The sequence below is a fragment of the Oculina patagonica genome, chromosome 8, assembly GCF_052425735.1.
Source record: "Oculina patagonica isolate OP01 chromosome 8, crgOcupat, whole genome shotgun sequence".
Classification (NCBI taxonomy): Eukaryota; Metazoa; Cnidaria; class Anthozoa; order Scleractinia; family Oculinidae; genus Oculina; species Oculina patagonica.
In genome coordinates, this window is record NC_135765.1 from 16,490,389 (window position 1) to 16,508,049 (window position 17,661).

A 17,661-nucleotide genomic window follows, 5' to 3' on the forward strand; every position below is an offset into this window, starting at 1 on the left:
AAACCCTTAATAACACATTTTTGCTTATTATTACCATATATGAAACTATAATTCTTTGGTCCACCTGAAATGAATGTATTATTTATAGATTCACCGTCTAACTCATCTGTTAAATCACCTAACATGTCGCCTGTTTCTATTACCTTACTATTTTGAGATTCAATATATATGATGCTGTCAGTGTCAAAATATAACACCTGTTTATCTAAATAGTCTAGTTTTTCATATAACATTAGTCGAGCTGAGCTAGTTGTAAAGCATGCAATGTATATATTCGTATTATAGCTGTTATCAACGAACTGATTTTTGTAAGTGTAGCTCATTTGAACCATTTCTTCATTTATGAAATTCATGTTTAAATTATCTATTGTGTCGTCGAGAAGTACTTGATAAAATTCATTTATGTCAGTTACGTATTTACATTGATTCATGTTATTTCGTTGCCCAAATTTCCCCCAAAGACTGTTTAAACACATCTTTGCAATGGCTCGTAAGCCTGAATTTTCATGTAATTTACCTAATTCAATGTCTAAATTCGTTTTGACTTTATTTCTAAAAATCATCTCGTCATTGTTATTTTTAAAATTATATTTTGTTGATTCAAGTTTTAGCTTCATGAATTTTTTTATATAACCTTTGAATAGATCATCGGATGACTTCTCAAAATGCCAAACCTCATATATTTTTATAATTTTATAGCCTTTTTCAATGGCCTTATTTAGTTCATCTGTTGTCCATGTACCAATAAATGCTCGTTCATTTTCACTATGTTGGCATCTTTCTTGTTGTTTTGATTTAGCACATGATATACACAGAGGGAACATTAGCTTTTCAGCCTTTTCACATTTGATTCTCTGAGGTAGAACAGCATGGTATAATTCTCTTGGAGCTAAAATTTTACATTTTATGAATCCATACCATTTTGTATCGTATTTTTCTGGTGATATTATTTTTTTAGGATGACCAATGGGATATTTTTTGTAGAACTGAACCGTAGGATATAAGGAGCAAAAGTCAACGTATTTACCACATTCGCCTTCTTTGAATTTGTACAATAATTTGGTAGCATTTGTACGCCCCCCGTAGAAAGCATCTCTAGGGTTTAGTTGCCCAACCACTTCTCTATACCAATCATTTTTATAATATTTCTGAAAACTTTTATCCTTTTTTAATTTACATTCCCACATTTCAATAAGATTGTAACCAGCAGTTGTTATTTTTTTGTTTTTATCTTGTGTTTTATTATACAAAGTACCCATATCACTTTGATTCTTATTATTGATAACATCAGCCTTGTAGCAATCTGGGCATCCATGCCAGAAGCAACCTTGAAATTCATAAATAGTATTTGTAGATGCACAAAACCATCTACTTTTAATTTGTTATTGTTGCATTTGATAACTTTTTCACCACCTTCCAAGGCATGTTGAATTTTAATTTTATTTTTCTTACTTATGTAATCAAGCCATGCAATACTGACTGCACTATGGTTTTCTGTTTGAACAACATTATCAACCACAGCTATGGTATTTTTTGGCATATAATTCCCTCTATAAATAGCCATACAAACACCAGCTATTGTGATGTATTTTAATGGATCGATATTTTCTTGATTCATGAAATCTTGCCTGAATTTTAACATACATCTTCTTAATATATCAACATCTGACCTACAGTATTCAATTATTTCTTTTTTGAAATCGAAAACATAATTTTCATTAACACGCTCATTATACCATTGTAAAAGTTTCTCTCTATCTTGTGTTTTCATTTGATTAAACCCATAATGTTTTTTTGCAGGCATATTACCAATATAGTTTTGATTACACAGTTTGTTAAAATAATGTGGAAAATATCCTTTTTTCAACTCGTTTAAACCAAACGTTTTAGGAAACGATGCTAATGGTTGCTGAATAAAATTTAAGCTATCGATAATTTTGATTCTTAATTGTGTGATCTCCATCATCATAATTTTTGAACCATTGTAAATGCAATAAGGTTTGAATCCATTATCTATACACCATTTGAGAATAAAATGGGAATCGTACCCTTTGCTATTATGAGCTAGAAGGGTGCATCCTTTATATTTTTCATTTAAAATTCCATTACAAAAACTATTAATATCATTGAAGATTGATTCATTACCGTTGAAATCATGACAGATAGCTAAATTAACTTCGTGTAACCCAGTACTTTGTACACATTCGAAATCAAAAAATAAATAATTTTCATTATATGTTCTACATGAGTGGCAATAATCTTTTTTAGGAATGCTTTTATTTGATCTGCAAGGTTTTTTGCTATCTTTTATACAATTTCCTCCATTGCATTTGATTTTTTTCATGAAACATTTATGTTTGCTTTCACAATATTTATTGCAATTATTACACATTTTGAAACCACATTTATGTATTTTAATATAAGGTTTTAGTATTATTTGATTGCATTTTGAACATTTTGCTACAATGCTACATACTGATTCATCACCATCTTTTTTAGATCGATTTCTTGTATGGTTTTTGAAACAGCTGTCACCATGAAATACACGATTGCATTGCTTACATGTAATGTCTTTGCCGTCACATTATCTCCATTTGGGAAATATTTGAAGCAAGAAAGGCGTTTTTGGGGGCATTTGTGTTTATCACGTCTTGTATAAGCTTTTTTGCAACTATGACAGTAATATGCTACATTTAGAAAAGCTGTCATTGATTTTATGACATCAAAATGATTCCGTGTTTTGTATAAATAAATTTTGTCAATTTTACCATTATTAGCTGTATATATGATTTCATTAAACTGCTCAGAATCGATAATGTTAATCTCAATATCTAAATACGATGCAAAGGTATTTACATCTTCTAAAGTATTGCCATACTCGTTAATTTCAACATTTGCATTATTATGAAGTTCTTTGGCTTGAATTTCTTGTAGTTTCCGTGATTTATTAAAGCCATCTTTCAACTGAGTTGTAGTGTAATTCTCAGGGTGTAAATTAGCATAAGCTGTAACAATTCCCCTTGCTAAACATATTGTGTCATCATTTTTGATTGTGATAATACATTGCTTTCTATTAACTGTTTGTTTTGATAAATGTAATCGACCTTTACCACTAGGCATTTTAACAGATTGAATAATTATTTTGCAATTTTCTAAATCTATTTCTTTATACTCCAAAGTATTGATTACATCTGAAAGTTGATTTAACTTGAAATCAGAAACTTTTAACAATTTTGTTGAGATAGGATGATCTAATTCATCATTTGAAATTACCAATCTGAATCTATCATTACCTTTTAACTGCCTTTTCTTTATTGTCATTTCAACCATTTTTTCAAATACACTGAAAACATCATTTTTATTGTTTATGAAATGTTTTTGTACATTTATTTTGAATTCATTGGTATAAGCATTGAATTTTTTATTCGCTGTATTTCCGATTTCAGTTATTTTGAATAGAGGCTGGTCATTGGATCTTGTTTCAAAAATGGTGTCATCGAAATTAAATTCATTGAGTGTCCTGTTTAAGGTCTTATCGTTCTTATATTTTTGAATTTCATTGATTACTTTTTGTCTTGTTGCCTTTTTTACAAGATCCATCCACGTATATACTATTTTCTTAGCATCACTCAGGTAACTATTTGATAGTTGTTTAAGATTGTCATTAGTTTTTCTTATTGGTTTAGATTTGTTTATAGGTTCATGAGTATTTAAATAAGATAGGTTTGTCTTCTTTGTTACTATTTTACGTGGGGTGTTGGGTTTTGAATACACCTTCTTTGGGGTTAGTTTTAAATTAATAGGCTGGATATCTTTTTGCGATGGTATAAGCTTTAAATTACTTAATGCGTTATTATTGTCGTTTTTATCAATATGAGTAACACGCATACCTTTTGGAATGGGGCCATTAAAGCATTCATATACAAAGTTTTGTACTAAAACAGGTGTGTACGTCTGATCTCCGAAAGCTTTTACATTTATTCGAAATCCAGCCTCGGTATGTTGGCCTTTTAAATAATTATGAGTCATTGTATTGATGATATTTCCTTCCTTATCAGATGCAAACAGATCGTATTTGGGATGGATATTATATATGATACCGTCAATCTCGGATGAAATTAACCGTATCGGTTTTTTCTCGTTATCAATGTCTTTTATCGTTATTTTAGAGTTCATTTTACTATTAGTTGAGATATTTTTTTGTGTCATTTTTGTGTACTATATAAAATCACCAAACCTTTAAGTCCTTTATAGTAAAAATTATTTTTGAGATTTTTGGTGCGTTTAAAGATAACCAGAAATAATATATTTTTGGTCACCAAAGGTAACAGAAAACAGCAATTTATATATACTGTGCTATACAATATATAATTATATAATTTTTCTTTATATGTTATTCATCAGGTATAATATTAAACCGATCATCTTCTTGAATGCCTTTAATGTCAGCATTTTTAATGTGTTTTTTAGTTCTCATATGACTCCATTTTCCTGCAAGGCAAGTGTGATATTCACAAATATCACAATACCAAGGCTTATTAAGCATGTATTTCGTTTTTGATCTAGTAATAGCTTCTAATCGGTCTTTTTCGGTTGTATAAATTTTGTTCCTTCCCATTAATATAATACTATATATTATTTCTTTATACCAGTTATAGTGCGTTTAAGTGATAGATATAAACAGATAATTATTTTCTTTATTAATATATATAGAATGAGTGATATTACATTAAATATCAAACACCTGCCAGAAGCTGATGAAAGCTCGAATGATATAGTCTTCATTAATAAAATGTGGTGTATTCAGAGTATCCTTGAAGCTAATATTTGTATTATTAAAATGCTATCTTCGAACCTAAATAGCAGATCTGAAATATCAAATGAAGACAAAAATCATATATGTTTAGAGCGTATACCTGAAGACCAGAAACGACGACGTGGAAGGCCTCGTAAGGATCAACATTAAATACATAATTATTCAGTTTACGGTTTTAGCCATAAGTTATAAATGATTAATGAGTAAAAGATGGTTCCACAATGTTTACATTTGAAGACATTCTCGGAAATTATTAGGGGTTTTTCGATGGCGTGATTTTTCGACTTACGCGTCAGCAGGTTTTTTTGATCAATGGCGTGATTTTTCGACTTACGCGTCAGCAGGTTTTTTTTGATCAATGGCGTGATTTTTCGACTTACGCGTCAGCAGGTATTTTTAATCAACCAGTCTTTAACAAGGGAGTTTTTTGATGAATTACGCGTCAGCAGGTATTTTTAATTTAGGCTATATCAAGTCGATAAATTCGTTTTTGAGGTCATGAGTAAGAATTTTTTTTATTATAAACTTTTTGAGTAAAATTTACTCCAAAAGTTTATATGCGTTGCGTATTCAATTACGAGTGTTTCCATAATTGCATTTTAGACGATATAACAATGCATGCAAACAGAGACAAACTCGTTGTTATAACTTAATTCTATTGCCTTGAACCATCTTTATATAAATATATTTATATATAAGATGTTTTGTGATACACAGATACATAGCGATTTAAAAATAATGGGCGAGGGTTCTTGTATTTTTTGCAATGAGTTATTATATGCAGGAGATAAAGTGGCTGAGCTATGCTGTAGTAAGCAGGATATGTCAAATCAAAACGGTATAAATGTTTGTATTAATTGCGGTTTGGTTCATGGTTCTATGTATTACAATGAGTATTTCGATTTTTACGAGAACAGACACAAAATATGGCGTAAAAGCATCTATCATCGTAAATACCATATTGAGAATGTTTTAAACGATTTATGTATTAAAAATGGAGTTCAATTGTCTCATAATCATCGCGATAAGATTTACAAAGTGTTTCATGAGATCGATACTATTCTTCCATCTATAAATAAAAGAAGAAAGAGGATGATCTCAACGAAATATATTATAAGACAGCTGTTTAAAATGCTCGGTATACCATACAATTTCATCTGTGTTACTGAATCAAAAAAAACGCGAGCTTTTAATGATCGGTATTGGGCAAATATTTTAGAATTGAAAAATGCAGAGATATTGCGCCTTATAAAGTAAAAATTTTATCATATTTTACCATATACTTATCTATAATCGGGCTGTTATCACTTATGTAGTCATCGGTGTTTTTCATCGTTATTAGGATATTGGATAGGTCGAATTCACCCGTTCGCAAAATAAATTTTAGTGTGTTAAGTATATGCATATAGGATTGTGATGCATATAAACAATTTTGAATTTTTAAATCGAGATTTTGATGATGCATCCAGCCTTGTATTAAAAGCGCTATTGTACTAATTGCAACCAAACTAATACCTCCTGTAGCAATACTTGATGCAAGGGAGCCGGATGCAAAGAGAATAGACAATGAATTCCCTAATAATTTCCATTTTTTGAAACGTTTAACAGCCTGCTTATAAGCCCAACATTTTCGATGATATGTTTGATAATAAGCTTTCAATTCTATAATTTGTTCTTCAGTCAGTTCGCTTGATATATGGTTCCATGTAAATATGCATTTTCGATGTTTAGTCATATATATTAGTCATATATGATTTTTTTGTTTTATCATTTTGTCATTTTAGCATTGCGCTTGTTCTTTATTGTGTAATACAGCTTCCTTATGTTTTGAATTAATCTCTCAATAGAATCAATAATATTGCTAACCAATTTCACTGTTTTCATATAATTTAATTAGATAAAATCGTTGGAGTTAGATAATTTATTCGAAGAATACAGCCTTTGTTTTATCTAAAAATTGGATTTTATGATACTCTCTACCATTTATCGGATATGCAGTTTTACTAAAAGCGATTCTTTGTACATAGTAATCTGAACTGATTTTAATGCTAGATGTATTGATATTAAACCCAGAAAATGTTTGATCAATACTCATAACATTATCGCAAACAGCGATTCTAAATTGATCCTGTATCTTTGTATACCAGAGATTCATATATTTACCTATATAACCATCTCTAATTTGCTCTGTATATGAATCTAGATCATAATCGAGGAATAGCTTATTATGCTCCACTTTAACCCACGGAAAACTAAAGCTATCACCATCGATAAATTCAATTTTAATCCTTTTATTATCACTGGGCTTATAGTCATATTTAAATGCCATATATATAGTCCAGTCATTGGATTCAGTGATATTTTCATTTAAATTAATTTCAAAATCATTCATAAACCCCATATTTGGATTAAAATCTTCTAACATTTTGGTCGTATTAAATACGAGATTACCAATTAATCCAGAAACAACAGCTCCGTTGCTATTTGACATGATGAAATTTGATGGATCTAATAAATTAAAATAGTATTCAAACACTTCATTATAATAACTTTTGGGTTGGAGTGATAATATTTTTGTTTCAAGATAGGCCTTAAGATTATCAATGAAGCTATTCAGTTGTTTATAATTGACGGCTTGGCTATCACTATTTCCCTCTTCAATACCATAAATAGCTTTATTATCCATATTGATCGCTGTGTTGAAATTAATTTGGTCATTAGCTATATAATATATTTGATCATAAATACTTGGTTCGACATTGGATTGATGACCAGATATTCCATAAACAGTGAAATATGTCTGTAGTTTAGGGGCATAAGAGCTTCCTGTTTTATTTTTCATGACTAAATCGAGATACAAGTAATTGTTTCCGATGCTTTGACTTTTTGTGAATTGGCATATCAATCTGACATATTTTTGTGTTTTGAACGTTTTTCTGCTAACGTTATGAATAGTTTCTATGGATGATGTGCCATATATTTCCAAACTGTCAGGGTCAATATCATCACTAACCCACATAATCTCAAGAACAGCAGTATATTGATCATTGGTCAAGTAAATACAGATTTAGTCCAATTCTTGAACTGTAATAGCCTTTAGAACTGTCAAGCAATAATTTCATGTCAACAACCTTTTTATTTACCTTATGTGGTGAATTGATGAAAAGGTTACAACATTCCCCAATTCGACATCATCTTCTTCACTCACTTGTGCATTGGGATCATCCATTATATATTTGAATTTATTTTCACCATTAGCTGAGTTGAACATGACTTTCACCAACATGATCAAGCATGTATTTTTTGTTTACAGCGTGTGAATCATTTAAGGGAGGGTTTTTTAGATTTGTTATGCGATTATCGTTCATATCGAGATTTGCCTCCATTACATTTATACCATGGATATTGAGCCTATTTTGTATGCTCTGAGCTAAGCCATTACCCACGGATTTAGTTAGAAAAGTACTGTCGGCATATATTTTGGAAACCTTGCTCTGAAGGGTATTAGCCAAAATAGCACCTGTTTTCTTCGTTAGAAAAGTATTGTCGGCATATGTTTTATCAGCTTTAAGCGCGTCTCTGGAGTCAATTATTCTTTATTCATCACATTTGACATATTACTATATCCTGAATCGAATTTCGGGACGTTTATTATGCTGTTAAACGTTTGTTCGTTATTGGTACTAAGATCGGCTTTATCAGTGAGTTTGTTGTTTAGTTCTGTTTTGACTTTATTGTCTTCTAATTTTACATATTCAACATTCGGTATTGATAAGTCGTTATACAACCCATCATAGTAAGCTTCAGTGTTCTGAAGTGAAAGTCCAACACAATCAAAATGGGTTTCATCACTGTTTTTTTTCATTAAAAATTGGTTGACATATCTCTTGTTAACAGCACTACTCAAGTCTTTTGCATATGTATCGAGATCAGCATCAAATGCTACGTCATTTGGTGTCTTTAACCCAAATATTTTCTTTTTGTTCATATTATAATCACCTGAATCTGTTAGTTTGAAACCAAGACCGTCTTTACCATCTTTTCCATTTCTTCCAACAACTGTTTCTTTATTTTGCAATAAACCGTTAGAATAACTCATTATAGATATTATTTAGATTATAATGGTTCGTTGAAATTTTTTGTTATGAATTTACGTTGTTTATCAATATATAAAAAGCTAAATGGGTCTGCAGTTGCTTTGAGATAGTCGTTTTTACTGATTCCAAGTTCTCTGCAAATCATTCCTTGTTCATTATTAGATGGGAATTCGAAAATACAGTGATGAGTACAATTTAATCTGATTGTTTTATCGGTATTATAATAGCTTTGAGATAAATAAATGCAACTGCAATTTTTATTTCTTGAATTTGTAAAATAGTTGCGTATTTCGCTATCATTTTTTGATCCCGTATTGAGATAATCGTCAAAGATGACTAGTTTTTGGCCTTCATCTGATATTTTATCAAGCGGTATTATTTTATCATTACTTGCTTCAATAACAGAATAACCAGCCTCTTGATTAAGGGGTTCAAAGGTATTGAAAAGATGTTGATATTTTGATTGTTGAAGATTTTTCCCATACAAATATATTTTATCATAAAACAATAGCCGATATATCATATCAAGTAAAAGGTTTGATTTACCTTCACCTGATGGTGAGGAAATCAGCATCCGGAAACATTGATTTGGCATGAAATCGTATAGTTGTCTAAAGTTTGAGGCCATATCGTCTTCAGTGTCATAATTCGGTATTCTCATTATATTATATGGGTATATTATTTTCAGTTCAACAAGGTGTTCAACACGGTGTACATCAAGGTGTTAAACGCCATGTTAAATGTTGATTTTTATATTCAATTTTCATTTTTTTATGTAACGTAATAATATAAAATAAAATGAGTTTACTTAGATGGAAAGAGCTTGCAAAGAGTAAATCTGATTTGGGCGATAAAATCAATTATGTTAAAAATACAATCACACAAAATAATATCGGTCAGCAGACAAGCCAACAGTCATTAGCGAAGGTATTCAAACCAGTTACAAGTAAATTAGATGAGGTAATAGAAAGTAATTTGCAGATACCAAAAGTACCAAAAAAGCGTGTCAAAAAGGGGATGAAAGGTGAACAAGAAGGCCCAGATTACGCCCCTGAGGTTTATCCTTTTGAGGAAATGGACGTAGATAATATCTTTGAACCTCAACAACAAAAACAAATTCCAAAGCAACCACCTAGATATTCAGATGTTTTTGGAAAAGAAGGGCCTGATTATGGGACTTTTACTGAAGAGAGGTGAGATTGTAGAAGCAGAAAGTGAAGAAGACGCTGATGATGATATAGAAGTTGAAGATGAATCAGAAGATGAAATAACACCCGAAGATTTTTATCTACCTTCTATAGACGATATCAAAACAAAATTAGTTGATAAAAAGAATAAGACAACATATTTGAAGAGTATCATTGCACAAGCAACCCATGAACGAAACAGATTAAAAGGTTTCAAAGCAAGCAATACGAAGAAATTATCAGCAAAAAAAATTAGTGCTAAAGAAGCTAAGGAAACTGGTGATCAGTTGGATAATTCAAATAAAGTTTTAACAGCTTATATTAATGATAACAAAAAGCTTCTTCAAACTATTCAAAAAAAAGGTTCAGGGATTAGAAGAAAGCATAGAGGTGGGAACGTTATATTTTTCAGTGATGTAAATCAGCTTCTCAAGATATTAGAATTGATCATCGGTGAAACAATGGCTGGAAATACGTCAGTTGAAATGCGGAATACGGGAGTTAATATATTGGACACATTATTGAAAATGTCGACAATCAATAGACCGCAATATAATAAATTGTATAATCAGTACTTTAAAGTCTAATTTATGTAACTGTATTATATATATATGGATCGCGAGTTAGTATTATCATCATATAGTGTTAAAAATCAAGGGAATAACACTCCTCAAAATTTTACAACTAAATTCAACAGGCCTATAACATTGGATAGCAATTACCAATATATGATAGGTCTCAATCGTATTATTAACATGTCATTTACATGGTTTAATGTAAATCCCTCATATGGTAATCAGCTGATTAAATATAGTTCTGATAATGGGAATAAATTTGAAGACATAACTTTCCCTGCAGGTGTTTGGAATTATTCTGAATTTGATGAATATATTAAAGAGATTACTAAGACGGGAGATGATGATAACCCTATATATCCCATCTCTATTGATTTTGATTCAACAACATTCCGAGTCACAATCACTTTATCTCAAAATTATCAACTTGATTTGACGCATAGCAATTTCAACGACCTTATAGGGTTTGATAAAAAGGTATTAAAGGATGCGGTTAATATTGGTCCAAGAGTCCCAAATCTAAGCCAAGATACCGATATATTAAATGTACATTGCGATCTAGTCAATACTTCTTTAGTCGATGGCGAAGAGTCGGATATCATTTATACTTTTTCGACCAGCGTACTACAGCCGAGTTATTCGTTTACAATCGAGCCTCGTAGGGTCACATATAATCCGGTTAATAAGCAACAGATAAGTAGCATTCGAATATACATCACAGATGGGAAGAGACGGTTAATTAACCTGAATGGAGCGGATACGTCTTTTTCATTAATTTTGAAAAGGATAGAATAATATAACATAATAGTATATAATGAAACCATATGAATTCAAGAGGTTTTACCATCCAAAATTTGGTAAATTTGTATATAAGCACAAAGGGTCAGGGATTATCGTTGATAACATTTTCAAACCGATGAAGAGTGTTATGTCGTCTGTTGTTAAAAAAATTGTCAAGCCCTTAGGTAAGAAGGCGATAAAATCAGGTATTTCTCATGCAGGTGATAAACTGGGTAAAAGGGCATCAGAAAAAGCCGGAGACCTTATAATGGAAAGGCTTAGGAATATGAGGAAGGGGAATGCTGGGCAAAAGGCACTATCCCCAATCTTACAGAAAGTAAATGCCTCACCTGTCAGACACCAACAGAAAAATGAAAGTACTGATATGATCATTAATAGATTAATATCAGGATCAGGTGTAAAAAGAAGGCGTTGAGTAAAATGAATAAAATGATTAAAAAAATTGGTACATAATTGCAAAATTATGTAACATAATAATATATGTCTTTTAGAACAAGCGAATACTTACAGAGGTCCGAGTTGGTTCGATTTCAACTCGATGATGTTATTCGAGCCCCAGCTAATGGTCAGCATCAACTGAAAAATGGGTATAAATTCACGATTAACGATAGAAGTTCATTCTACGATTGGTATAATGCGTATTTCGAGGTGCAATTTCAGGTGCAACTGTTAGCTGATGGAGCAACCACGGGGGCAAATCGTATCACAGTTATTAATGGAGCCCATTCATTGATTGCCCACATGATGATTAAGAGTGCTGGTAAAATTGTGTATGATACTGATAATCTCCATAAAGTTACTTTTGTCAAAAATCTGCTTGAATATAGTGACGATTTTAGTCGCTCAGTAGCCAAGAATAGTCTTTGGTATCTGGACACCGACCATAGGATAGCAAATGCTAATCAGAATGCAGGGTTTGAGGCTAGGCGACTTTTGACGACAGGTCTCAATGATGTCAATGTTGTTATACCTCTAAATCGTTACAGTTTCTTTGAAGAGCTGGAAGGTCGAATGTTACTCCCAATGCAACTCCAGTTCAATATACAGTTACAGAATGACGCCGAATTACTTCAAAAGGCCGATGATGTAGCTGATGGTCGAGTGGTCCTTAATAGATTCCTTCTATGGGTCCCAAAATTGACTCCAAAGGACAGCCTATATGATAAGTTTGTTAATTCCTTCTTGGTAAAGAACACTTGGACGTATATGCGCGAAATGTATGAGGTTTCCTCACCAACGAATAGCAGTGGATTCTTCCAAATCTCATCCAGTATTGATAATGTTAAGGCTATCTTTGTATATCTACAACGAGCTAAATCAAACAATGCAGATGAAAATCCCTATGAATTTGATACCTACAATATCAATCTTGACCGTGGGAATGGTAGTTATTTGACAACATGCCGATTGGAATACGGCAACGGAGTGTTTTATCCTGAGACCGAATATGATAGTGAGTCCAAAGTTAGGATCTTCAATGATTTGATGTCTTATGGTATGAGAAAGAATGATTACAACAGCGGTACACAACTCAACTTGGCAAATTACAACTCTCTCTATCCTATTATCTTTTTTGATTTATCATATCAAGCAGAGCGAGTAACTAGAGACCCAAAGCAGTTGATCTTCAGATATAAACTAAACGCTAATAGTGCGGGAGATAGTCCTTTCAACGTCCATGCCATCGTTCTTTATGATGAGACAATCGTCATTGACAAGGTGGGGAATGAGCTGGTTATTGTATAAATCAATCAATTGAATATTATGTATAAACCATTCTATTTTGTATACGTTTTATAAACAAGAAATTATATAACATATAATATATATACAAGTAATGACAACTTATCACTCTCATAAAGTGAATCTGTCAGAAGGACAGCGAAGGAAGCTTTTGACTGCTTATAGAAATAAAAGTGAGATCACTATTCGCTTAAGCAATTCAGATATGACTGGCAATGACAGTTTAATGCTAACTCAACGACAAATCAATAAATTGAATAAGGCTAAGAAGTTAGGTGTTGGATCTGATTTAAACATCTCGAAGACACAAATTCGAAAGGTCATTAGGGTCGGTCATGGGGCACCGCGAATTGGTTTTCCAATGATTGGAATTAGTGCTCCGAAAACGAAAACAAGATCAAGAAGGTCAACAACTAACAAATCAACAACTGATAACACAACAAAGAAGGACGGGGGAAATATTAGACTACCAAGTAAGAAAGATGTATTAGCTTACACATCGCCACCATTCATTGGTTCTTTGGATGAATATGATAAATTTCTTAGAGCAGGCGGATTGGTGCTTCCAAAAAAAAAGATCTTAAAACCGAAAAGAAAGTAAGAAAGCCAACATTCCATAAGAATATACCAATGAGTAATTTTGATTTAATAAACTGGTGTTTATATTTGAATATACCGATAAAAGATGTACTAATGAGAGACGAGACTGTGCCACATAATCACAAATTAGGAATATTCATTTACAATCTCCAACCGTCATATCTGAGTGGTAGTCATTGGGTTGCAACTTATGTAAAAGATGAGGTAATCAATTATTTTGATAGTTTTGGTATGCCCCCATTTCAAGAAATAGTCGATCACGCAAAAAAGAAGAATTTAACATTGATACATCAAAACAATCAGATACAGAGCATAAAGACTACCACCTGCGGATACTTTTGTCTATACTTTCTCAACGAAATGAATAAGGGGAATTCGTATTATAATTTATTAGAAGTGTTTGACATATATGACACAATGAATAATGAAAAATTCATTCAACATTATTTCAAAAATATGTAACGTAATATATATACAATGACTAAATCGTATTGTGTACGTGAAAAAATAAAAACTAATTCAGTTCCTAATTCTGAAAAATATATGAGAACAAAAAACAATCGTTTAATACTCAAATCGAAATGCGTTTCTTGTGGTATTACTAAAACCCGTTTTGTTAGTGAGAAAAAAGGGCGTGGAGTAGGTGAAACGATTAACAAAAAGGTCGGCGAAAAGATTCCAGGGTTTCAACAGGCTCAAGACTTAGCATCGGCTATCATGGCAGTTACCGGAGGTGATAAAGATCTATTTAAAAAATATTGGCGCGGTGACTTTGCTAAAGGTATATTTAATAAAAAAAGCGGGATTCAGACATCTAATTTTTGGAAGCCTGCTGGTGCATATAAAAATGAAAATCTCGACCCAAAATGCAATTTCAGTGAGTATAAAAATGGAAAATGGATAAATCATTATTGCGATTAAATATCTAATCAATATATATAATGTGCCAATCGTATTGTCTATCGTGTAAAAAACAAACCAAATCATTAAACTCTAAAAAGGTAAAAGCTAAAAATGGTCGGCTTATGGAAAAATCAGTTTGCCATATATGCAGGAAGAATAAGAGTAAATTTGTTAAAGGTGGAGGCATTGATATTCAAAAACACCTATCAAAACTTGGAGAACTACACATGAGAACACCTACAGGCAAAAAGTACAATTATTGTGGACCTGGTACTAAATTAAAAGAACGATTGGCTTCTAACGATCCTAAATATAGAGATCCAATAAACAATCTTGATAGCATATGTCAACAGCATGATATTGATTACAGTAATTCAAAATCACTAGCTGATAAACATAAGGCAGATGATCTTATGCTTAAGAGAATATCAAAAATACCATTCAAAGACCGTCCATGGGGAACAACAGGAGTACAAGCTTTAATCGCTAGTAAACGAAAAATCGGATTTGGTGTTAAAAAGCAAAAAAAAAAAACGTAAAAAAACGACAGGTGAAGAAAAATGGCAAGAAAAATTAGCTGATGAATTACATACAGCAATAAAACGTAACTTTACTAAACGACGTGTTATAGTTAACCATGATTGATATAATATGGTGCAGTGATCTTGTTGAGATGCAACAATTTAGTAAATGGAACAAAGGCTACAGATACCTTCTTATGGTAATGGATGTTTTCAGTAAATATGGTTGGATAGTGCCTCTAAAAGACAAAAAAGGTGAAACAGTAACTGAAGCATTGAAAATGATAATTAAAGAAGGCAGAATACCTAGATATTTATGGACAGACAAGGGCAAAGAGTATTACAATAAACACTTGAAAGACTTCTTAGAAAAGAACAAAATAACATTGTACTCAACTGAAAATGAAGAGAAAAGTAGCGTATGTGAACGATGGAATAGGACAATTAAAACCCGAATGTGGAAACAATTCACAGCTCAAGGTAATACGACGTACCTCGAAATACTCCCCAAGCTGTTAAAACAGTATAATAATACCAAACACTCAAGCATAAAAATGACACCTGTAGAAGCCTCGAGGAAAAAGAATGAAGGCTTAGTATATTTCAATTTATACGGTGATATGGAAACATCAAAACAGAAACCGAAATTCAAAATAGGTGATAAAGTTCGAATATCGAAATATAAAAGAAATATTTTCGATAAAGGGTACACCCCAAACTGGACAGAAGAGGTTTTTACAATTGACAAAACACAACATACCAATCCTATTACTTACAAATTAAAGGATTTGAATAATGAAGAAATACAAGGTAGCTTTTATGAACCTGAATTATTAAAAGCAAAACAGGATGTATTCGGAATTGATAAAGTGATCCGTAGAGACTACAAAAAGAAACAGGCTCTTGTCAAATGGAAGGGATACAGTGATGACTTTAACAGCTGGATTCCAATGAAAGATTTACAACATATTTAAACACACTATAAAACAAAAAAATATATAAAGTATTTGTCAGTCTGGGTAGCAAGTGGACTCATATAAGACAATCCCATTCGAACGCAGTATAAAAAAAGTTTGAAAAAGAGTATAAGAAGTTTTTTTTTTTTTTGAACATAGGGTTGAGTTAGGGTTGGTTTTTCAGGCTTGGTTTTACAGGCTTGGTTTTCTAGGGTTTGAATTTCAGTTTTTGATTCTAATATTTGATTCCAATATTTGAATCCATTTTTGTCCCATATTTTGTATCCAGCACTGGAAGTAGTGATGTACTACATCTCTAAGGCAAATTTGCCTCAGAGTGTAGTACATTACTACTTACAGATACCTTCTAATGGTACTAGATGTTTTCAGTAAATATGGTTGGATAGTGCCTCTAAAAGACAAAAAAGGTGAAACTGTAACTCAAGCATTGAAAACAATATTCAAAGATGGGCGTAAACCACAATATCTTTGGACAGACAAGGGTAAAGAGTATTATAACCAACATGTAAAAGACATCTTAGAAAAGAATAAAATAACACTATACTCAACAGAAAATGAGGAAAAGTCGTCTGTATGTGAGCGTTGGAATCGAACAATAAAGTCCAAAATGTGGAAGCAGTTCACTATTCAAGGCAATACACAGTATCTCGATATGCTACCCAAATTAGTAAAACAGTATAACAATTCAAAACACTCAAGCATTAAAATGACACCTGTAGAAGCATCGATGAAAAAGAATGAAGGCTTAGTATATTTCAATTTATACGGTGATATGGAAACATCAAAACAGAAACCGAAATTCAAAATAGGTGATAAGGTTCGAATATCGAAATATAAAAGAAATATTTTCGATAAAGGGTACACGCCAAACTGGACCGAAGAAATTTTTACAATCGATAAGATACAATACACTAATCCTATTACTTACAAATTGAAAGATCTCAATAATGAAGACATACAAGGGAGTTTTTATGAACCTGAACTGTTGAAAGCAAAACAAGAAGTATTTCGTATTGATAAAGTCATTCGGCAGAACTATAAGAAGAACCTAGCTTTGGTAAGATGGAAGGGATACAGTGATGACTTTAACAGTTGGATTCCATTCAAGGATTTACAGCAAATTTAAACGCACTATATAAAATCACATAAACGCACTAAGATCCAAGATTTTTAAAAAAGAGTATAAGAGATTCATGAAAAAACGCATAAAAATAAAAACATACACTATATATATAGATAAATGACAAACATGAAAATAAACATGGAAAATTTAAAGAAAATATGTTTCAAAGCAAATACATTCAAAAATATGTCTGATGACGCAATAAACACACTGAAGTATATCGTAACATTAAAAGAATTATCAAAACTCGGAGATTTGGTATATGAAAATTTAGACACTTTAGTATATTTAGATAAAAAACTAAAGGAAGATGGACAT

At 31.7% G+C, this 17,661-nt stretch overlaps 1 protein-coding gene across 3 annotated transcripts in view; it reads left to right on the forward strand.

The window, feature by feature from the left end:
• LOC144663915 (uncharacterized) overlaps positions 1-17,661 on the forward strand; it is a 157,830-nt gene that overhangs the window by 42,357 nt on the left and 97,812 nt on the right. The gene's annotated exons all lie outside the window — the stretch shown is intronic.